This window comes from Strix aluco, unplaced genomic scaffold (assembly GCF_031877795.1).
Source record: "Strix aluco isolate bStrAlu1 unplaced genomic scaffold, bStrAlu1.hap1 HAP1_SCAFFOLD_51, whole genome shotgun sequence".
Taxonomy (NCBI): Eukaryota; Metazoa; Chordata; class Aves; order Strigiformes; family Strigidae; genus Strix; species Strix aluco.
In genome coordinates this window covers 1,345,271-1,368,515 of record NW_027436653.1, presented here as the reverse complement: position 1 = coordinate 1,368,515, position 23,245 = coordinate 1,345,271, and positions in this window count along the sequence as shown.

Below are 23,245 nucleotides of genomic sequence, written 5' to 3'. Positions count from 1 at the left end.
GGGGCTCTGTGCTTTCTTTCGTTCTGAACAAGTGTTACTGTTTTCTGCACAAAAGCGATTCTGCGAAACAATGTCAACAGGCACAGAGAAGGTGCTAGCAGGGAATTCTCTGCCTGCCTTTCCCCAGTGCTCTGCAAGCTCTCCAGGACAACATAAAATCTGGGGCTCTGTGCTTTCTTTCGTTCTGAACAAGTGTTAGTGTTTTATGCAAAAAAGCGATTCTTGCGAAGCGATGTGAACACTTCTGCTTCCCAGGCACAGAGAAGGTGCTAGCAAGGAATTCTCTGCCTGCCTTTCCCCAGTGCTCTGCAAGCTCTCCAGGACAACATAGAATCTGGGGCTCTGTGCTTTCTTTCTTTCTGAACAAGTGTTAGTGCTTTCTGCACAAAAGCGATTCTGCGAAGCAATGTGAACACTTCTGCTTCCCAGGCACAGAGAAGGTGCTAGCAAGGAATTCTCTGCCTGCCTTTCCCCAGTGCTCTGCAAGCTCTCCAGGACAACATAGAATCTGGGGCTCTGTGCTTTCTTTCGTTCTGAACAAGTGTTACTGTTTTCTGCACAAAAGCGATTCTGCGAAGCAATGTGAACAGGCACAGAGAAGGTGCTATCAGGGAATTCTCTGCCTGCCTTTCCCCAGTGCTCTGCAAGCTCTCCAGGACAACATAAAATCTGGGGCTCTGTGCTTTCTTTCGTTCTGAACAACTGTTACTGTTTTCTGCACAAAAGCGATTCTTGCGAAGCAATGTGAACACTTCTGCTTCCCAGGCACAGAGAAGGTGCTAGCAGGGAATTCTCTGCCTGCCTTTCCCCAGTGCTCTGCAAGCTCTCCAGGACAACAGCAAATCTGGGGCTCTGTGCTTTCTTTCGTTCTGAACAAGTGTTAGTGTTTTCTGTACAAAAGCGATTCTGCGAAGCAATGTGAACACTTCTGCTTCCCAGGCACAGAGAAGGTCCTAGCAGTGAATTCTCTGCCTGCCTTTCCCCAGTGCTCTGCAAGCTCTCCAGGACAACATAAAATCTGGGGCTCTGTGCTTTCTTTCCTTCTGAACAAGTGTTACTGTTTTCTGCACAAAAGCGATTCTGCGAAGCAATCTGAACAGGCACAGAGAAGGTGCTAGCAGGGAATTCTCTGCCTGCCTTTCCCCAGTGCTCTGCAAGCTCTCCAGGACAACATAAAATCTGGGGCTCTGTGCTTTCTTTCCTTCTGAACAAGTGTTAGTGTTTTCTGCACAAAAGCGATTCTGAGAAGCAATGTGAACAATTCTGTTTCCCAGGCACAGAGAAGATCCTAGGAAGGAATTCTATGCCTGCCTTTCCCCAGTGCTCTGCAAGCTCTCCAGGACAACATAAAATCTGGGGCTCTGTGCTTTCTTTCCTTCTGAACAAGTGTTACTGTTTTCTGCACAAAAGCGATTCTGCGAAAAAATGTCAACAGGCACAGAGAAGGTGCTATCAGGGAATTCTCTGCCTGCCTTTCCCTAGTGCTCTGCAAGCTCTCCAGGACAACATAGAATCTGGGGCTCTGTGCTTTCTTTCGTTCTGAACAACTGTTACTGTTTTCTGCACAAAAGCGATTCTTGCGAAGCAATGTGAACACTTCTGCTTCCCAGGCACAGAGAAGGTGCTAGCAGGGAATTCTCTGCCTGCCTTTCCCCAGTGCTCTGCAAGCTTTCCAGGGCAACATAAAATCTGGGGCTCTGTGCTTTCTTTCGTTCTGAACAAGTGTTAGTGTTTTCTGCACAAAAGCGATTCTGCGAAGCAATGTGAACACTTCTGCTTCCCAGGCACAGAGAAGGTGCTAGGAAGGAATTCTCTGCCTGCCTTTCCCCAGTGCTCTGCAAGCTCTCCAGGACAACATAAAATCTGGGGCTCTGTGCTTTCTTTCCTTCTGAACAAGTGTTACTGTTTTCTGCACAAAAGCGATTCTGCGAAACAATGTCAACAGGCACAGAGAAGGTGCTAGCAAGGAATTCTCTGCTGCCTTTCCCCAGTGCTCTGCAAGCTCTCCAGGACAACATAGAATCTGGGGCTCTGTGCTTTCTTTCCTTCTGAACAAGTGTTACTGTTTTCTGCACAAAAGCGATTCTGCGAAGCAATGTGAACACTTCTGCTTCCCAGGCACAGAGAAGGTGCTAGCAGGGAATTCTCTGCCTGCCTTTCCCCAGTGCTCTGCAAGCTCTCCAGGACAACAGCAAATCTGGGGCTCTGTGCTTTCTTTCGTTCTGAACAAGTGTTACTGTTTTCTGCACAAAAGCGATTCTGCGAAGCAATGTGAACAGGCACAGAGAAGGTGCTATCAGGGAATTCTCTGCCTGCCTTTCCCCAGTGCTCTGCAAGCTCTCCAGGACAACATAAAATCTGGGGCTCTGTGCTTTCTTTCCTTCTGAAAAAGTGTTAGTGTTTTATGCACAAAAGCGATTCTTGCGAAGCGATGTGAACACTTCTGCTTCCCAGGCACAGAGAAGGTGCTAGCAAGGAATTCTCTGCCTGTCTTTCCCCAGTGCTCTGCAAGCTCTCCAGGACAACATAGAATCTGGGGCTCTGTGCTTTCTTTCGTTCTGAACAAGTGTTACTGTTTTCTGCACAAAAGCGATTCTGCGAAGCAATCTGAACAGGCACAGAGAAGGTGCTATCAGGGAATTCTCTGCCTGCCTTTCCCCAGTGCTCTGCAAGCTCTCCAGGACAACATAAAATCTGGGGCTCTGTGCTTTCTTTCCTTCTGAACAAGTGTTAGTGTTTTCTGCACAAAAGCGATTCTGAGAAGCAATGTGAACAATTCTGTTTCCCAGGCACAGAGAAGATCCTAGGAAGGAATTCTATGCCTGCCTTTCCCCAGTGCTCTGCAAGCTCTCCAGGACAACATAAAATCTGGGGCTCTGTGCTTTCTTTCCTTCTGAACAAGTGTTACTGTTTTCTGCACAAAAGCGATTCTGCGAAAAAATGTCAACAGGCACAGAGAAGGTGCTATCAGGGAATTCTCTGCCTGCCTTTCCCTAGTGCTCTGCAAGCTCTCCAGGACAACATAGAATCTGGGGCTCTGTGCTTTCTTTCGTTCTGAACAACTGTTACTGTTTTCTGCACAAAAGCGATTCTTGCGAAGCAATGTGAACACTTCTGCTTCCCAGGCACAGAGAAGGTGCTAGCAGGGAATTCTCTGCCTGCCTTTCCCCAGTGCTCTGCAAGCTTTCCAGGGCAACATAAAATCTGGGGCTCTGTGCTTTCTTTCGTTCTGAACAAGTGTTAGTGTTTTCTGCACAAAAGCGATTCTGCGAAGCAATGTGAACACTTCTGCTTCCCAGGCACAGAGAAGGTGCTAGGAAGGAATTCTCTGCCTGCCTTTCCCCAGTGCTCTGCAAGCTCTCCAGGACAACATAAAATCTGGGGCTCTGTGCTTTCTTTCCTTCTGAACAAGTGTTACTGTTTTCTGCACAAAAGCGATTCTGCGAAACAATGTCAACAGGCACAGAGAAGGTGCTAGCAAGGAATTCTCTGCTGCCTTTCCCCAGTGCTCTGCAAGCTCTCCAGGACAACATAGAATCTGGGGCTCTGTGCTTTCTTTCCTTCTGAACAAGTGTTACTGTTTTCTGCACAAAAGCGATTCTGCGAAGCAATGTGAACACTTCTGCTTCCCAGGCACAGAGAAGGTGCTAGCAGGGAATTCTCTGCCTGCCTTTCCCCAGTGCTCTGCAAGCTCTCCAGGACAACAGCAAATCTGGGGCTCTGTGCTTTCTTTCGTTCTGAACAAGTGTTACTGTTTTCTGCACAAAAGCGATTCTGCGAAGCAATGTGAACAGGCACAGAGAAGGTGCTATCAGGGAATTCTCTGCCTGCCTTTCCCCAGTGCTCTGCAAGCTCTCCAGGACAACATAAAATCTGGGGCTCTGTGCTTTCTTTCCTTCTGAACAAGTGTTAGTGTTTTATGCACAAAAGCGATTCTTGCGAAGCGATGTGAACACTTCTGCTTCCCAGGCACAGAGAAGGTGCTAGCAAGGAATTCTCTGCCTGTCTTTCCCCAGTGCTCTGCAAGCTCTCCAGGACAACATAGAATCTGGGGCTCTGTGCTTTCTTTCGTTCTGAACAAGTGTTAGTGCTTTCTGCACAAAAGCGATTCTGCGAAGCAATGTGAACACTTCTGCTTCCCATGCACAGAGAAGGTGCTAGCAAGGAATTCTCTGCCTGCCTTTCCCCAGTGCTCTGCAAGCTCTCCAGGACAACAGCAAATCTGGGGCTCTGTGCTTTCTTTCGTTCTGAACAAGTGTTACTGTTTTCTGCACAAAAGCGATTCTGCGAAACAATGTCAACAGGCACAGAGAAGGTGCTATAAGGGAATTCTCTGCCTGCCTTTCCCCAGTGCTCTGCAAGCTCTCCAGGACAACATAAAATCTGGGGCTCTGTGCTTTCTTTCCTTCTGAACAAGTGTTAGTGTTTTATGCACAAAAGCGATTCTTGCGAAGCGATGTGAACACTTCTGCTTCCCAGGCACAGAGAAGGTGCTAGCAAGGAATTCTCTGCCTGCCTTTCCCCAGTGCTCTGCAAGCTCTCCAGGACAACATAGAATCTGGGGCTCTGTGCTTTCTTTCTTTCTGAACAAGTGTTAGTGCTTTCTGCACAAAAGCGATTCTGCGAACTAATGTGAACACTTCTGCTTCCCAGGCACAGAGAAGGTGCTAGCAAGGAATTCTCTGCCTGCCTTTCCCCAGTGCTCTGCAAGCTCTCCAGGACAACATAGAATCTGGGGCTCTGTGCTTTCTTTCCTTCTGAACAAGTGTTACTGTTTTCTGCACAAAAGCGATTCTGCGAAGCAATGTGAACAGGCACAGAGAAGGTGCTATCAGGGAATTCTCTGCCTGCCTTTCCCCAGTGCTCTGCAAGCTCTCCAGGGCAACATAAAATCTGGGGCTCTGTGCTTTCTTTCCTTCTGAACAAGTGTTACTGTTTTCTGCACAAAAGCGATTCTGCGAAGCAATGTGAACACTTCTGCTTCCCAGGCACAGAGAAGGTGCTAGGAAGGAATTCTCTGCCTGCCTTTCCCCAGTGCTCTGCAAGCTCTCCAGGACAACATAAAATCTGGGGCTCTGTGCTTTCTTTCGTTCTGAACAACTGTTACTGTTTTCTGCACAAAAGCGATTCTGCGAAACAATGTCAACAGGCACAGAGAAGGTGCTATCAGGGAATTCTCTGCCTGCCTTTCCCCAGTGCTCTGCAAGCTCTCCAGGACAACATAGAATCTGGGGCTCTGTGCTTTCTTTCGTTCTGAACAACTGTTACTGTTTTCTGCACAAAAGCGATTCTTGCAAAGCAATGTGAACACTTCTGCTTCCCAGGCACAGAGAAGGTGCTAGCAGGGAATTCTCTGCCTGCCTTTCCCCAGTGCTCTGCAAGCTCTCCAGGACAACAGCAAATCTGGGGCTCTGTGCTTTCTTTCATTCTGAACAAGTGTTAGTGTTTTCTGCACAAAAGCGATTCTGCGAAGCAATGTGAACACTTCTGCTTCCCAGGCACAGAGAAGGTCCTAGCAGTGAATTCTCTGCCTGCCTTTCCCCAGTGCTCTGCAAGCTCTCCAGGACAACATAGAATCTGGGGCTCTGTGCTTTCTTTCGTTCTGAACAAGTGTTACTGTTTTCTGCACAAAAGCGATTCTGCGAAGCAATGTGAACAGGCACAGAGAAGGTGCTATCAGGGAATTCTCTGCCTGCCTTTCCCCAGTGCTCTGCAAGCTCTCCAGGACAACATAAAATCTGGGGCTCTGTGCTTTCTTTCCTTCTGAACAAGTGTTAGTGTTTTCTGCACAAAAGCGATTCTGCGAAGCAATGTGAACACTTCTGCTTCCCAGGCACAGAGAAGGTGCTAGGAAGGAATTCTCTGCCTGCCTTTCCCCAGTGCTCTGCAAGCTCTCCAGGACAACATAAAATCTGGGGTTCTGTGCTTTCTTTCGTTCTGAACAAGTGTTACTGTTTTCTGCACAAAAGCGATTCTGCGAAACAATGTCAACAGGCACAGAGAAGGTGCTATCAGGGAATTCTCTGCCTGCCTTTCCCCAGTGCTCTGCAAGCTCTCCAGGACAACATAAAATCTGGGGCTCTGTGCTTTCTTTCCTTCTGAACAAGTGTTAGTGTTTTATGCAAAAAGCGATTCTTGCGAAGCGATGTGAACACTTCTGCTTCCCAGGCACAGAGAAGGTGCAGCAAGGAATTCTCTGCCTGCCTTTCCCCAGTGCTCTGCAAGCTCTCCAGGACAACATAGAATCTGGGGCTCTGTGCTTTCTTTCTTTCTGAACAAGTGTTAGTGCTTTCTGCACAAAAGCGATTCTGCGAAGCAATGTGAACACTTCTGCTTCCCAGGCACAGAGAAGGTGCTATCAGGGAATTCTCTGCCTGCCTTTCCCCAGTGCTCTGCAAGCTCTCCAGGACAACATAGAATCTGGGGCTCTGTGCTTTCTTTCCTTCTGAACAAGTGTTACTGTTTTCTGCACAAAAGCGATTCTGCGAAGCAATGTGAACAGGCACAGAGAAGGTGCTATCAGGGAATTCTCTGCCTGCCTTTCCCCAGTGCTCTGCAAGCTCTCCAGGACAACATAAAATCTGGGGCTCTGTGCTTTCTTTCGTTCTGAACAACTGTTACTGTTTTCTGCACAAAAGCGATTCTTGCGAAGCAATGTGAACACTTCTGCTTCCCAGGCACAGAGAAGGTGCTAGCAGGGAATTCTCTGCCTGCCTTTCCCCAGTGCTCTGCAAGCTCTCCAGGACAACAGCAAATCTGGGGCTCTGTGCTTTCTTTCGTTCTGAACAAGTGTTAGTGTTTTCTGCACAAAAGCGATTCTGCGAAGCAATGTGAACACTTCTGCTTCCCAGGCACAGAGAAGGTCCTAGCAGTGAATTCTCTGCCTGCCTTTCCCCAGTGCTCTGCAAGCTCTCCAGGACAACATAAAATCTGGGGCTCTGTGCTTTCTTTCCTTCTGAACAAGTGTTACTGTTTTCTGCACAAAAGCGATTCTGCGAAAAAATGTCAACAGGCACAGAGAAGGTGCTATCAGGGAATTCTCTGCCTGCCTTTCCCTAGTGCTCTGCAAGCTCTCCAGGACAACATAGAATCTGGGGCTCTGTGCTTTCTTTCGTTCTGAACAACTGTTACTGTTTTCTGCACAAAAGCGATTCTTGCGAAGCAATGTGAACACTTCTGCTTCCCAGGCACAGAGAAGGTGCTAGCAGGGAATTCTCTGCCTGCCTTTCCCCAGTGCTCTGCAAGCTTTCCAGGGCAACATAAAATCTGGGGCTCTGTGCTTTCTTTCCTTCTGAACAAGTGTTAGTGTTTTCTGCACAAAAGCGATTCTGCGAAGCAATGTGAACACTTCTGCTTCCCAGGCACAGAGAAGGTGCTAGGAAGGAATTCTCTGCCTGCCTTTCCCCAGTGCTCTGCAAGCTCTCCAGGACAACATAAAATCTGGGGCTCTGTGCTTTCTTTCCTTCTGAACAAGTGTTACTGTTTTCTGCACAAAAGCGATTCTGCGAAACAATGTCAACAGGCACAGAGAAGGTGCTAGCAAGGAATTCTCTGCTGCCTTTCCCCAGTGCTCTGCAAGCTCTCCAGGACAACATAGAATCTGGGGCTCTGTGCTTTCTTTCCTTCTGAACAAGTGTTACTGTTTTCTGCACAAAAGCGATTCTGCGAAGCAATGTGAACACTTCTGCTTCCCAGGCACAGAGAAGGTGCTAGCAGGGAATTCTCTGCCTGCCTTTCCCCAGTGCTCTGCAAGCTCTCCAGGACAACAGCAAATCTGGGGCTCTGTGCTTTCTTTCGTTCTGAACAAGTGTTACTGTTTTCTGCACAAAAGCGATTCTGCGAAGCAATGTGAACAGGCACAGAGAAGGTGCTATCAGGGAATTCTCTGCCTGCCTTTCCCCAGTGCTCTGCAAGCTCTCCAGGACAACATAAAATCTGGGGCTCTGTGCTTTCTTTCCTTCTGAACAAGTGTTAGTGTTTTATGCACAAAAGCGATTCTTGCGAAGCGATGTGAACACTTCTGCTTCCCAGGCACAGAGAAGGTGCTAGCAAGGAATTCTCTGCCTGTCTTTCCCCAGTGCTCTGCAAGCTCTCCAGGACAACATAGAATCTGGGGCTCTGTGCTTTCTTTCGTTCTGAACAAGTGTTAGTGCTTTCTGCACAAAAGCGATTCTGCGAAGCAATGTGAACACTTCTGCTTCCCATGCACAGAGAAGGTGCTAGCAAGGAATTCTCTGCCTGCCTTTCCCCAGTGCTCTGCAAGCTCTCCAGGACAACAGCAAATCTGGGGCTCTGTGCTTTCTTTCGTTCTTAACAAGTGTTACTGTTTTCTGCACAAAAGCGATTCTGCGAAACAATGTCAACAGGCACAGAGAAGGTGCTATCAGGGAATTCTCTGCCTGCCTTTCCCCAGTGCTCTGCAAGCTCTCCAGGACAACATAAAATCTGGGGCTCTGTGCTTTCTTTCCTTCTGAACAAGTGTTAGTGTTTTATGCACAAAAGCGATTCTTGCGAAGCGATGTGAACACTTCTGCTTCCCAGGCACAGAGAAGGTGCTAGCAAGGAATTCTCTGCCTGCCTTTCCCCAGTGCTCTGCAAGCTCTCCAGGACAACATAGAATCTGGGGCTCTGTGCTTTCTTTCCTTCTGAACAAGTGTTACTGTTTTCTGCACAAAAGCGATTCTGCGAAGCAATGTGAACAGGCACAGAGAAGGTGCTATCAGGGAATTCTCTGCCTGCCTTTCCCCAGTGCTCTGCAAGCTCTCCAGGGCAACATAAAATCTGGGGCTCTGTGCTTTCTTTCCTTCTGAACAAGTGTTACTGTTTTCTGCACAAAAGCGATTCTGCGAAGCAATGTGAACACTTCTGCTTCCCAGGCACAGAGAAGGTGCTAGGAAGGAATTCTCTGCCTGCCTTTCCCCAGTGCTCTGCAAGCTCTCCAGGACAACATAAAATCTGGGGCTCTGTGCTTTCTTTCGTTCTGAACAACTGTTACTGTTTTCTGCACAAAAGCGATTCTGCGAAACAATGTCAACAGGCACAGAGAAGGTGCTATCAGGGAATTCTCTGCCTGCCTTTCCCCAGTGCTCTGCAAGCTCTCCAGGACAACAGCAAATCTGGGGCTCTGTGCTTTCTTTCCTTCTGAACAAGTGTTACTGTTTTCTGCACAAAAGCGATTCTTGCAAAGCAATGTGAACACTTCTGCTTCCCAGGCACAGAGAAGGTGCTAGCAGGGAATTCTCTGCCTGCCTTTCCCCAGTGCTCTGCAAGCTCTCCAGGACAACAGCAAATCTGGGGCTCTGTGCTTTCTTTCATTCTGAACAAGTGTTAGTGTTTTCTGCACAAAAGCGATTCTGCGAAGCAATGTGAACACTTCTGCTTCCCAGGCACAGAGAAGGTCCTAGCAGTGAATTCTCTGCCTGCCTTTCCCCAGTGCTCTGCAAGCTCTCCAGGACAACATAGAATCTGGGGCTCTGTGCTTTCTTTCGTTCTGAACAAGTGTTACTGTTTTCTGCACAAAAGCGATTCTGCGAAGCAATGTGAACAGGCACAGAGAAGGTGCTATCAGGGAATTCTCTGCCTGCCTTTCCCCAGTGCTCTGCAAGCTCTCCAGGACAACATAAAATCTGGGGCTCTGTGCTTTCTTTCCTTCTGAACAAGTGTTAGTGTTTTCTGCACAAAAGCGATTCTGCGAAGCAATGTGAACACTTCTGCTTCCCAGGCACAGAGAAGGTGCTAGGAAGGAATTCTCTGCCTGCCTTTCCCCAGTGCTCTGCAAGCTCTCCAGGACAACATAAAATCTGGGGTTCTGTGCTTTCTTTCGTTCTGAACAAGTGTTACTGTTTTCTGCACAAAAGCGATTCTGCGAAACAATGTCAACAGGCACAGAGAAGGTGCTATCAGGGAATTCTCTGCCTGCCTTTCCCCAGTGCTCTGCAAGCTCTCCAGGACAACATAAAATCTGGGGCTCTGTGCTTTCTTTCCTTCTGAACAAGTGTTAGTGTTTTATGCAAAAAAGCGATTCTTGCGAAGCGATGTGAACACTTCTGCTTCCCAGGCACAGAGAAGGTGCAGCAAGGAATTCTCTGCCTGCCTTTCCCCAGTGCTCTGCAAGCTCTCCAGGACAACATAGAATCTGGGGCTCTGTGCTTTCTTTCTTTCTGAACAAGTGTTAGTGCTTTCTGCACAAAAGCGATTCTGCGAAGCAATGTGAACACTTCTGCTTCCCAGGCACAGAGAAGGTGCTATCAGGGAATTCTCTGCCTGCCTTTCCCCAGTGCTCTGCAAGCTCTCCAGGACAACATAGAATCTGGGGCTCTGTGCTTTCTTTCCTTCTGAACAAGTGTTACTGTTTTCTGCACAAAAGCGATTCTGCGAAGCAATGTGAACAGGCACAGAGAAGGTGCTATCAGGGAATTCTCTGCCTGCCTTTCCCCAGTGCTCTGCAAGCTCTCCAGGACAACATAAAATCTGGGGCTCTGTGCTTTCTTTCGTTCTGAACAACTGTTACTGTTTTCTGCACAAAAGCGATTCTTGCGAAGCAATGTGAACACTTCTGCTTCCCAGGCACAGAGAAGGTGCTAGCAGGGAATTCTCTGCCTGCCTTTCCCCAGTGCTCTGCAAGCTCTCCAGGACAACAGCAAATCTGGGGCTCTGTGCTTTCTTTCGTTCTGAACAAGTGTTAGTGTTTTCTGCACAAAAGCGATTCTGCGAAGCAATGTGAACACTTCTGCTTCCCAGGCACAGAGAAGGTCCTAGCAGTGAATTCTCTGCCTGCCTTTCCCCAGTGCTCTGCAAGCTCTCCAGGACAACATAAAATCTGGGGCTCTGTGCTTTCTTTCCTTCTGAACAAGTGTTACTGTTTTCTGCACAAAAGCGATTCTGCGAAAAAATGTCAACAGGCACAGAGAAGGTGCTATCAGGGAATTCTCTGCCTGCCTTTCCCTAGTGCTCTGCAAGCTCTCCAGGACAACATAGAATCTGGGGCTCTGTGCTTTCTTTCGTTCTGAACAACTGTTACTGTTTTCTGCACAAAAGCGATTCTTGCGAAGCAATGTGAACACTTCTGCTTCCCAGGCACAGAGAAGGTGCTAGCAGGGAATTCTCTGCCTGCCTTTCCCCAGTGCTCTGCAAGCTTTCCAGGGCAACATAAAATCTGGGGCTCTGTGCTTTCTTTCCTTCTGAACAAGTGTTAGTGTTTTCTGCACAAAAGCGATTCTGCGAAGCAATGTGAACACTTCTGCTTCCCAGGCACAGAGAAGGTGCTAGGAAGGAATTCTCTGCCTGCCTTTCCCCAGTGCTCTGCAAGCTCTCCAGGACAACATAAAATCTGGGGCTCTGTGCTTTCTTTCCTTCTGAACAAGTGTTACTGTTTTCTGCACAAAAGCGATTCTGCGAAACAATGTCAACAGGCACAGAGAAGGTGCTAGCAAGGAATTCTCTGCTGCCTTTCCCCAGTGCTCTGCAAGCTCTCCAGGACAACATAGAATCTGGGGCTCTGTGCTTTCTTTCCTTCTGAACAAGTGTTACTGTTTTCTGCACAAAAGCGATTCTGCGAAGCAATGTGAACACTTCTGCTTCCCAGGCACAGAGAAGGTGCTAGCAGGGAATTCTCTGCCTGCCTTTCCCCAGTGCTCTGCAAGCTCTCCAGGACAACAGCAAATCTGGGGCTCTGTGCTTTCTTTCGTTCTGAACAAGTGTTACTGTTTTCTGCACAAAAGCGATTCTGCGAAGCAATGTGAACAGGCACAGAGAAGGTGCTATCAGGGAATTCTCTGCCTGCCTTTCCCCAGTGCTCTGCAAGCTCTCCAGGACAACATAAAATCTGGGGCTCTGTGCTTTCTTTCCTTCTGAACAAGTGTTAGTGTTTTATGCACAAAAGCGATTCTTGCGAAGCGATGTGAACACTTCTGCTTCCCAGGCACAGAGAAGGTGCTAGCAAGGAATTCTCTGCCTGTCTTTCCCCAGTGCTCTGCAAGCTCTCCAGGACAACATAGAATCTGGGGCTCTGTGCTTTCTTTCGTTCTGAACAAGTGTTAGTGCTTTCTGCACAAAAGCGATTCTGCGAAGCAATGTGAACACTTCTGCTTCCCATGCACAGAGAAGGTGCTAGCAAGGAATTCTCTGCCTGCCTTTCCCCAGTGCTCTGCAAGCTCTCCAGGACAACAGCAAATCTGGGGCTCTGTGCTTTCTTTCGTTCTTAACAAGTGTTACTGTTTTCTGCACAAAAGCGATTCTGCGAAACAATGTCAACAGGCACAGAGAAGGTGCTATCAGGGAATTCTCTGCCTGCCTTTCCCCAGTGCTCTGCAAGCTCTCCAGGACAACATAAAATCTGGGGCTCTGTGCTTTCTTTCCTTCTGAACAAGTGTTAGTGTTTTATGCACAAAAGCGATTCTTGCGAAGCGATGTGAACACTTCTGCTTCCCAGGCACAGAGAAGGTGCTAGCAAGGAATTCTCTGCCTGCCTTTCCCCAGTGCTCTGCAAGCTCTCCAGGACAACATAGAATCTGGGGCTCTGTGCTTTCTTTCCTTCTGAACAAGTGTTACTGTTTTCTGCACAAAAGCGATTCTGCGAAGCAATGTGAACAGGCACAGAGAAGGTGCTATCAGGGAATTCTCTGCCTGCCTTTCCCCAGTGCTCTGCAAGCTCTCCAGGGCAACATAAAATCTGGGGCTCTGTGCTTTCTTTCCTTCTGAACAAGTGTTACTGTTTTCTGCACAAAAGCGATTCTGCGAAGCAATGTGAACACTTCTGCTTCCCAGGCACAGAGAAGGTGCTAGCAGGGAATTCTCTGCCTGCCTTTCCCCAGTGCTCTGCAAGCTCTCCAGGACAACAGCAAATCTGGGGCTCTGTGCTTTCTTTCATTCTGAACAAGTGTTAGTGTTTTCTGCACAAAAGCGATTCTGCGAAGCAATGTGAACACTTCTGCTTCCCAGGCACAGAGAAGGTCCTAGCAGTGAATTCTCTGCCTGCCTTTCCCCAGTGCTCTGCAAGCTCTCCAGGACAACATAGAATCTGGGGCTCTGTGCTTTCTTTCGTTCTGAACAAGTGTTACTGTTTTCTGCACAAAAGCGATTCTGCGAAGCAATGTGAACAGGCACAGAGAAGGTGCTATCAGGGAATTCTCTGCCTGCCTTTCCCCAGTGCTCTGCAAGCTCTCCAGGACAACATAAAATCTGGGGCTCTGTGCTTTCTTTCCTTCTGAACAAGTGTTAGTGTTTTCTGCACAAAAGCGATTCTGCGAAGCAATGTGAACACTTCTGCTTCCCAAGCACAGAGAAGGTGCTAGGAAGGAATTCTCTGCCTGCCTTTCCCCAGTGCTCTGCAAGCTCTCCAGGACAACATAAAATCTGGGGCTCTGTGCTTTCTTTCGTTCTGAACAAGTGTTACTGTTTTCTGCACAAAAGCGATTCTGCGAAACAATGTCAACAGGCACAGAGAAGGTGCTATCAGGGAATTCTCTGCCTGCCTTTCCCCAGTGCTCTGCAAGCTCTCCAGGACAACATAAAATCTGGGGCTCTGTGCTTTCTTTCCTTCTGAACAAGTGTTAGTGTTTTATGCAAAAAAGCGATTCTTGCGAAGCGATGTGAACACTTCTGCTTCCCAGGCACAGAGAAGGTGCAGCAAGGAATTCTCTGCCTGCCTTTCCCCAGTGCTCTGCAAGCTCTCCAGGACAACATAGAATCTGGGGCTCTGTGCTTTCTTTCTTTCTGAACAAGTGTTAGTGCTTTCTGCACAAAAGCGATTCTGCGAAGCAATGTGAACACTTCTGCTTCCCAGGCACAGAGAAGGTGCTATCAGGGAATTCTCTGCCTGCCTTTCCCCAGTGCTCTGCAAGCTTTCCAGGGCAACATAAAATCTGGGGCTCTGTGCTTTCTTTCCTTCTGAACAAGTGTTAGTGTTTTCTGCACAAAAGCGATTCTGCGAAGCAATGTGAACAGGCACAGAGAAGGTGCTATCAGGGAATTCTCTGCCTGCCTTTCCCCAGTGCTCTGCAAGCTCTCCAGGACAACATAAAATCTGGGGCTCTGTGCTTTCTTTCGTTCTGAACAACTGTTACTGTTTTCTGCACAAAAGCGATTCTTGCGAAGCAATGTGAACACTTCTGCTTCCCAGGCACAGAGAAGGTGCTAGCAGGGAATTCTCTGCCTGCCTTTCCCCAGTGCTCTGCAAGCTCTCCAGGACAACAGCAAATCTGGGGCTCTGTGCTTTCTTTCGTTCTGAACAAGTGTTAGTGTTTTCTGCACAAAAGCGATTCTGCGAAGCAATGTGAACACTTCTGCTTCCCAGGCACAGAGAAGGTCCTAGCAGTGAATTCTCTGCCTGCCTTTCCCCAGTGCTCTGCAAGCTCTCCAGGACAACATAAAATCTGGGGCTCTGTGCTTTCTTTCCTTCTGAACAAGTGTTACTGTTTTCTGCACAAAAGCGATTCTGCGAAGCAATCTGAACAGGCACAGAGAAGGTGCTAGCAGGGAATTCTCTGCCTGCCTTTCCCCAGTGCTCTGCAAGCTTTCCAGGACAACATAAAATCTGGGGCTCTGTGTTTTCTTTCCTTCTGAACAAGTGTTAGTGTTTTCTGCACAAAAGCGATTCTGAGAAGCAATGTGAACAATTCTGTTTCCCAGGCACAGAGAAGATCCTAGGAAGGAATTCTATGCCTGCCTTTCCCCAGTGCTCTGCAAGCTCTCCAGGACAACATAAAATCTGGGGCTCTGTGCTTTCTTTCCTTCTGAACAAGTGTTACTGTTTTCTGCACAAAAGCGATTCTGCGAAACAATGTCAACAGGCACAGAGAAGGTGCTATCAGGGAATTCTCTGCCTGCCTTTCCCCAGTGCTCTGCAAGCTCTCCAGGACAACATCGAATCTGGGGCTCTGTGCTTTCTTTCGTTCTGAACAACTGTTACTGTTTTCTGCACAAAAGCGATTCTTGCGAAGCAATGTGAACACTTCTGCTTCCCAGGCACAGAGAAGGTGCTAGCAGGGAATTCTCTGCCTGCCTTTCCCCAGTGCTCTGCAAGCTCTCCAGGACAACATAAAATCTGGGGCTCTGTGCTTTATTTCCTTCTGAACAAGTGTTACTGTTTTCTGCACAAAAGCGATTCTGCGAAACAATGTCAACAGGCACAGAGAAGGTGCTAGCAAGGAATTCTCTGCCTGCCTTTCCCCAGTGCTCTGCAAGCTCTCCAGGACAACATAGAATCTGGGGCTCTGTGCTTTCTTTCGTTCTGAACAACTGTTACTGTTTTCTGCACAAAAGCGATTCTGCGAAGCAATGTGAACACTTCTGCTTCCCAGGCACAGAGAAGGTGCTAGCAAGGAATTCTCTGCCTGCCTTTCCCCAGTGCTCTGCAAGCTCTCCAGGACAACATAAAATCTTGGGCTCTGTGCTTTCTTTCCTTCTGAACAAGTGTTACTGTTTTCTGCACAAAAGCGATTCTGCGAAACAATGTCAACAGGCACAGAGAAGGTGCTAGCAAGGAATTCTCTGCTGCCTTTCCCCAGTGCTCTGCAAGCTCTCCAGGACAACATAGAATCTGGGGCTCTGTGCTTTCTTTCCTTCTGAACAAGTGTTACTGTTTTCTGCACAAAAGCGATTCTGCGAAGCAATGTGAACACTTCTGCTTCCCAGGCACAGAGAAGGTGCTAGCAGGGAATTCTCTGCCTGCCTTTCCCCAGTGCTCTGCAAGCTCTCCAGGACAACATAGAATCTGGGGCTCTGTGCTTTCTTTCATTCTGAACAAGTGTTAGTGTTTTCTGCACAAAAGCGATTCTGCGAAGCAATGTGAACAGGCACAGAGAAGGTGCTATCAGGGAATTCTCTGCCTGCCTTTCCCCAGTGCTCTGCAAGCTTTCCAGGGCAACATAAAATCTGGGGCTCTGTGCTTTCTTTCCTTCTGAACAAGTGTTAGTGTTTTATGCACAAAAGCGATTCTTGCGAAGCGATGTGAACACTTCTGCTTCCCAGGCACAGAGAAGGTGCTAGCAAGGAATTCTCTGCCTGCCTTTCCCCAGTGCTCTGCAAGCTCTCCAGGACAACATAGAATCTGGGGCTCTGTGCTTTCTTTCGTTCTGAACAAGTGTTAGTGCTTTCTGCACAAAAGCGATTCTGCGAAGCAATGTGAACACTTCTGCTTCCCATGCACAGAGAAGGTGCTATCAGGGAATTCTCTGCCTGCCTTTCCCCAGTGCTCTGCAAGCTCTCCAGGACAACAGCAAATCTGGGGCTCTGTGCTTTCTTTCGTTCTTAACAAGTGTTACTGTTTTCTGCACAAAAGCGATTCTGCGAAACAATGTCAACAGGCACAGAGAAGGTGCTATCAGGGAATTCTCTGCCTGCCTTTCCCCAGTGCTCTGCAAGCTCTCCAGGACAACATAAAATCTGGGGCTCTGTGCTTTCTTTCCTTCTGAACAAGTGTTAGTGTTTTATGCACAAAAGCGATTCTTGCGAAGCGATGTGAACACTTCTGCTTCCCAGGCACAGAGAAGGTGCTAGCAAGGAATTCTCTGCCTGCCTTTCCCCAGTGCTCTGCAAGCTCTCCAGGACAACATAGAATCTGGGGCTCTGTGCTTTCTTTCGTTCTGAACAAGTGTTACTGTTTTCTGCACAAAAGCGATTCTGCGAAGCAATGTGAACACTTCTGCTTCCCAGGCACAGAGAAGGTGCTAGCAGGGAATTCTCTGCCTGCCTTTCCCCAGTGCTCTGCAAGCTTTCCAGGGCAACATAAAATCTGGGGCTCTGTGCTTTCTTTCGTTCTGAACAAGTGTTACTGTTTTCTGCACAAAAGCGATTCTGCGAAACAATGTCAACAAGCACAGAGAAGGTGCTATCAGGGAATTCTCTGCCTGCCTTTCCCCAGTGCTCTGCAAGCTCTCCAGGACAACATAGAATCTGGGGCTCTGTGCTTTCTTTCGTTCTGAACAACTGTTACTGTTTTCTGCACAAAAGCGATTCTTGCAAAGCAATGTGAACACTTCTGCTTCCCAGGCATAGAGAAGGTGCTAGCAGGGACTTCTCTGCCTGACTTTCCCCAGTGCTCTGCAAGCTCTCCAGGACAACAGGAAATCTGGGGCTCTGTGCTTTCTTTCGTTCTGAACAAGTGTTAGTGTTTTCTGCACAAAAGCGATTCTGCGAAGCAATGTGAACACTTCTGCTTCCCAGGCACAGAGAAGGTCCTAGCAGTGAATTCTCTGCCTGCCTTTCCCCAGTGCTCTGCAAGCTCTCCAGGACAACATAGAATCTGGGGCTCTGTGCTTTCTTTCCTTCTGAACAAGTGTTACTGTTTTCTGCACAAAAGCGATTCTGCGAAGCAATCTGAACAGGCACAGAGAAGGTGCTAGCAGGGAATTCTCTGCCTGCCTTTCCCCAGTGCTCTGCAAGCTCTCCAGGACAACATAAAATCTGGGGCTCTGTGCTTTCTTTCCTTCTGAACAAGTGTTAGTGTTTTCTGCACAAAAGCGATTCTGCGAAGCAATGTGAACACTTCTGCTTCCCAGGCACAGAGAAGATGCTAGGAACGAATTCTCTGCCTGCCTTTCCCCAGTGCTCTGCAAGCTCTCCAGGACAACATAGAATCTGGGGCTCTGTGCTTTCTTTCGTTCTGAACAACTGTTACTGTTTTCTGCACAAAAGCGATTCTTGCGAAGCAATGTGAACACTTCTGCTTCCCATGCACAGAGAAGGTGCTAGCAGGGAATTCTCTGCCTGCCTTTCCCCAGTGCTCTGCAAGCTCTCCAGGACAACAGCAAATCTGGGGCTCTGTGCTTTCTTTCGTTCTGAACAAGTGTTAGTGTTTTCTGCACAAAAGCGATTCTGCGAAGCAATGTGAACACTCCTGCTTCCCAGGCACAGAGAAGGTCCTAGCAGTGAATTCTCTGCCTGCCTTTCCCCAGTGCTCTGCAAGCTCTCCAGGACAACATAGAATCTGGGGCTCTGTGCTTTCTTTCCTTCTGAACAAGTGTTACTGTTTTCTGCACAAAAGCGATTCTGCGAAGCAATCTGAACAGGCACAGAGAAGGTGCTAGCAGGGAATTCTCTGCCTGCCTTTCCCCAGTGCTCTGCAAGCTCTCCAGGACAACAGCAAATCTGGGGCTCTGTGCTTTCTTTCCTTCTGAACAAGTGTTAGTGTTTTCTGCACAAAAGCGATTCTGCGAAGCAATGTGAACACTTCTGCTTCCCAGGCACAGAGAAGATGCTAGGAACGAATTCTCTGCCTGCCTTTCCCCAGTGCTCTGCAAGCTCTCCAGGACAACATAAAATCTGGGGCTCTGTGCTTTCTTTCCTTCTGAACAAGTGTTACTGTTTTCTGCACAAAAGCGATTCTGCGAAACAATGTGAACAGGCACAGAGAAGGTGCTATCAGGGAATTCTCTGCCTGCCTTTCCCCAGTGCTCTGCAAGCTCTCCAGGACAACATAGAATCTGGGGCTCTGTGCTTTCTTTCGTTCTGAACAACTGTTACTGTTTTCTGCACAAAAGCGGTTCTTGCGAAGCAATGTGAACACTTCTGCTTCCCAGGCACAGAGAAGGTGCTAGCAAGGAATTCTCTGCCTGCCTTTCCCCAGTGCTCTGCAAGCTCTCCAGGACAACATAGAATCTGGGGCTCTGTGCTTTCTTTCGTTCTGAACAACTGTTACTGTTTTCTGCACAAAAGCGATTCTTGCGAAGCAATGTGAACACTTCTGCTTCCCAGGCACAGAGAAGGTGCTAGCAAGGAATTCTCTGCCTGCCTTTCCCCAGTGCTCTGCAAGCTTTCCAGGGCAACATAAAATCTGGGGCTCTGTGCTTTCTTTCCTTCTGAACAAGTGTTAGTGTTTTATGCACAAAAGCGATTCTTGCGAAGCGATGTGAACACTTCTGCTTCCCAGGCACAGAGAAGGTGCTAGGAAGGAATTCTCTGCCTGCCTTTCCCCAGTGCTCTGCAAGCTCTCCAGGACAACATAAAATCTGGGGCTCTGTGCTTTCTTTCCTTCTGAACAAGTGTTACTCTTTTCTGCACAAAAGCGATTCTGCGAAGCAATGTGAACACTTCTGCTTCCCAGGCACAGAGAAGGTGCTAGCAGGGAATTCTCTGCCTGCCTTTCCCCAGTGCTCTGCAAGCTCTCCAGGACAACAGCAAATCTGGGGCTCTGTGCTATCTTTCCTTCTGAACAAGTGTTAGTGTTTTCTGCACAAAAGCGATTCTGCGAAGCAATGTGAACACTTCTGCTTCCCAGGCACAGAGAAGGTGCTAGCAGGGAATTCTCTGCCTGCCTTTCCCCAGTGCTCTGCAAGCTCTCCAGGGCAACATAAAATCTGGGGCTCTGTGCTTTCTTTCGTTCTGAACAAGTGTTACTGTTTTCTGCACAAAAGCGATTCTGCGAAACAATGTGAACAGGCACAGAGAAGGTGCTATCAGGGAATTCTCTGCCTGCCTTTCCCCAGTGCTCTGCAAGCTCTCCAGGACAACATAGAATCTGGGGCTCTGTGCTTTCTTTCCTTCTGAACAAGTGTTAGTGTTTTATGCACAAAAGCGATTCTTGCGAAGCGATGTGGACACTTCTGCTTTCCCAGGCACAGAGAAGGTGCTATCAGGGAATTCTCTGCCTGCCTTTCCCCAGTGCTCTGCAAGCTCTCCAGGACAACATAGAATCTGGGGCTCTGTGCTTTCTTTCGTTCTGAACAAGTGTTAGTGCTTTCTGCACAAAAGCGATTCTTGCGAAGCAATGTGAACACTTCTGCTTCCCATGCACAGAGAAGGTGCTAGCAAGGAATTCTCGGCCTGCCTTTCCCCAGTGCTCTGCAAGCTCTCCAGGACAACAGCAAATCTGGGGCTCTGTGCTTTCTTTCGTTCTGAACAAGTGTTACTGTTTTCTGCACAAAAGCGATTCTGCGAAGCAATGTGAACAGGCACAGAGAAGGTGCTATCAGGGAATTCTCTGCCTGCCTTTCCCCAGTGCTCTGCAAGCTCTCCAGGACAACATAAAATCTGGGGCTCTGTGCTTTCTTTCCTTCTGAACAAGTGTTAGTGTTTTCTGCACAAAAGCGATTCTGCGAAGCAATGTGAACACTTCTGCTTCCCAGGCACAGAGAAGGTGCTAGGAAGGAATTCTCTGCCTGCCTTTCCCCAGTGCTCTGCAAGCTCTCCAGGACAACATAAAATCTGGGGCTCTGTGCTTTCTTTCGTTCTGAACAAGTGTTACTGTTTTCTGCACAAAAGCGATTCTGCGAAACAATGTCAACATGCACAGAGAAGGTGCTAGCAGGGAATTCTCTGCCTGCCTTTCCCCAGTGCTCTGCAAGCTCTCCAGGACAACATAAAATCTGGGGCTCTGTGCTTTCTTTCGTTCTGAACAAGTGTTAGTGTTTTATGCAAAAAAGCGATTCTTGCGAAGCGATGTGAACACTTCTGCTTCCCAGGCACAGAGAAGGTGCAGCAAGGAATTCTCTGCCTGCCTTTCCCCAGTGCTCTGCAAGCTCTCCAGGACAACATAGAATCTGGGGCTCTGTGCTTTCTTTCTTTCTGAACAAGTGTTAGTGCTTTCTGCACAAAAGCGATTCTGCGAAGCAATGTGAACACTTCTGCTTCCCAGGCACAGAGAAGGTGCTAGCAAGGAATTCTCTGCCTGCCTTTCCCCAGTGCTCTGCAAGCTCTCCAGGACAACATAGAATCTGGGGCTCTGTGCTTTCTTTCGTTCTGAACAAGTGTTACTCTTTTCTGCACAAAAGCGATTCTGCGAAGCAATGTGAACAGGCACAGAGAAGGTGCTATCAGGGAATTCTCTGCCTGCCTTTCCCCAGTGCTCTGCAAGCTCTCCAGGACAACATAAAATCTGGGGCTCTGTGCTTTCTTTCGTTCTGAACAAGTGTTACTGTTTTCTGCACAAAAGCGATTCTTGCGAAGCAATGTGAACACTTCTGCTTCCCAGGCACAGAGAAGGTGCTAGCAGGGAATTCTCTGCCTGCATTTCCCCAGTGCTCTGCAAGCTCTCCAGGACAACAGCAAATCTGGGGCTCTGTGCTTTCTTTCGTTCTGAACAAGTGTTAGTGTTTTCTGTACAAAAGCGATTCTGCGAAGCAATGTGAACACTTCTGCTTCCCAGGCACAGAGAAGGTCCTAGCAGTGAATTCTCTGCCTGCCTTTCCCCAGTGCTCTGCAAGCTCTCCAGGACAACATAAAATCTGGGGCTCTGTGCTTTCTTTCCTTCTGAACAAGTGTTACTGTTTTCTGCACAAAAGCGATTCTGCGAAGCAATCTGAACAGGCACAGAGAAGGTGCTAGCAGGGAATTCTCTGCCTGCCTTTCCCCAGTGCTCTGCAAGCTCTCCAGGACAACATAAAATCTGGGGCTCTGTGCTTTCTTTCCTTCTGAACAAGTGTTAGTGTTTTCTGCACAAAAGCGATTCTGAGAAGCAATGTGAACAATTCTGTTTCCCAGGCACAGAGAAGATCCTAGGAAGGAATTCTATGCCTGCCTTTCCCCAGTGCTCTGCAAGCTCTCCAGGACAACATAAAATCTGGGGCTCTGTGCTTTCTTTCCTTCTGAACAAGTGTTACTGTTTTCTGCACAAAAGCGATTCTGCGAAAAAATGTCAACAGGCACAGAGAAGGTGCTATCAGGGAATTCTCTGCCTGCCTTTCCCTAGTGCTCTGCAAGCTCTCCAGGACAACATAGAATCTGGGGCTCTGTGCTTTCTTTCGTTCTGAACAACTGTTACTGTTTTCTGCACAAAAGCGATTCTTGCGAAGCAATGTGAACACTTCTGCTTCCCAGGGACAGAGAAGGTGCTAGCAAGGAATTCTCTGCTGCCTTTCCCCAGTGCTCTGCAAGCTCTCCAGGACAACATAGAATCTGGGGCTCTGTGCTTTCTTTCGTTCTGAACAAGTGTTACTGTTTTCTGCACAAAAGCGATTCTGCGAAACAATGTGAACAGGCACAGAGAAGGTGCTATCAGGGAATTCTCTGCCTGCCTTTCCCCAGTGCTCTGCAAGCTCTCCAGGACAACATAGAATCTGGGGCTCTGTGCTTTCTTTCCTTCTGAACAAGTGTTAGTGTTTTATGCACAAAAGCGATTCTTGCGAAGCGATGTGGACACTTCTGCTTTCCCAGGCACAGAGAAGGTGCTATCAGGGAATTCTCTGCCTGCCTTTCCCCAGTGCTCTGCAAGCTCTCCAGGACAACATAGAATCTGGGGCTCTGTGCTTTCTTTCGTTCTGAACAAGTGTTAGTGCTTTCTGCACAAAAGCGATTCTTGCGAAGCAATGTGAACACTTCTGCTTCCCATGCACAGAGAAGGTGCTAGCAAGGAATTCTCGGCCTGCCTTTCCCCAGTGCTCTGCAAGCTCTCCAGGACAACAGCAAATCTGGGGCTCTGTGCTTTCTTTCGTTCTGAACAAGTGTTACTGTTTTCTGCACAAAAGCGATTCTGCGAAGCAATGTGAACAGGCACAGAGAAGGTGCTATCAGGGAATTCTCTGCCTGCCTTTCCCCAGTGCTCTGCAAGCTCTCCAGGACAACATAAAATCTGGGGCTCTGTGCTTTCTTTCCTTCTGAACAAGTGTTAGTGTTTTCTGCACAAAAGCGATTCTGCGAAGCAATGTGAACACTTCTGCTTCCCAGGCACAGAGAAGGTGCTAGGAAGGAATTCTCTGCCTGCCTTTCCCCAGTGCTCTGCAAGCTCTCCAGGACAACATAAAATCTGGGGCTCTGTGCTTTCTTTCGTTCTGAACAAGTGTTACTGTTTTCTGCACAAAAGCGATTCTGCGAAACAATGTCAACAGGCACAGAGAAGGTGCTAGCAGGGAATTCTCTGCCTGCCTTTCCCCAGTGCTCTGCAAGCTCTCCAGGACAACATAAAATCTGGGGCTCTGTGCTTTCTTTCGTTCTGAACAAGTGTTAGTGTTTTATGCAAAAAAGCGATTCTTGCGAAGCGATGTGAACACTTCTGCTTCCCAGGCACAGAGAAGGTGCAGCAAGGAATTCTCTGCCTGCCTTTCCCCAGTGCTCTGCAAGCTCTCCAGGACAACATAGAATCTGGGGCTCTGTGCTTTCTTTCTTTCTGAACAAGTGTTAGTGCTTTCTGCACAAAAGCGATTCTGCGAAGCAATGTGAACACTTCTGCTTCCCAGGCACAGAGAAGGTGCTAGCAAGGAATTCTCTGCCTGCCTTTCCCCAGTGCTCTGCAAGCTCTCCAGGACAACATAGAATCTGGGGCTCTGTGCTTTCTTTCGTTCTGAACAAGTGTTACTCTTTTCTGCACAAAAGC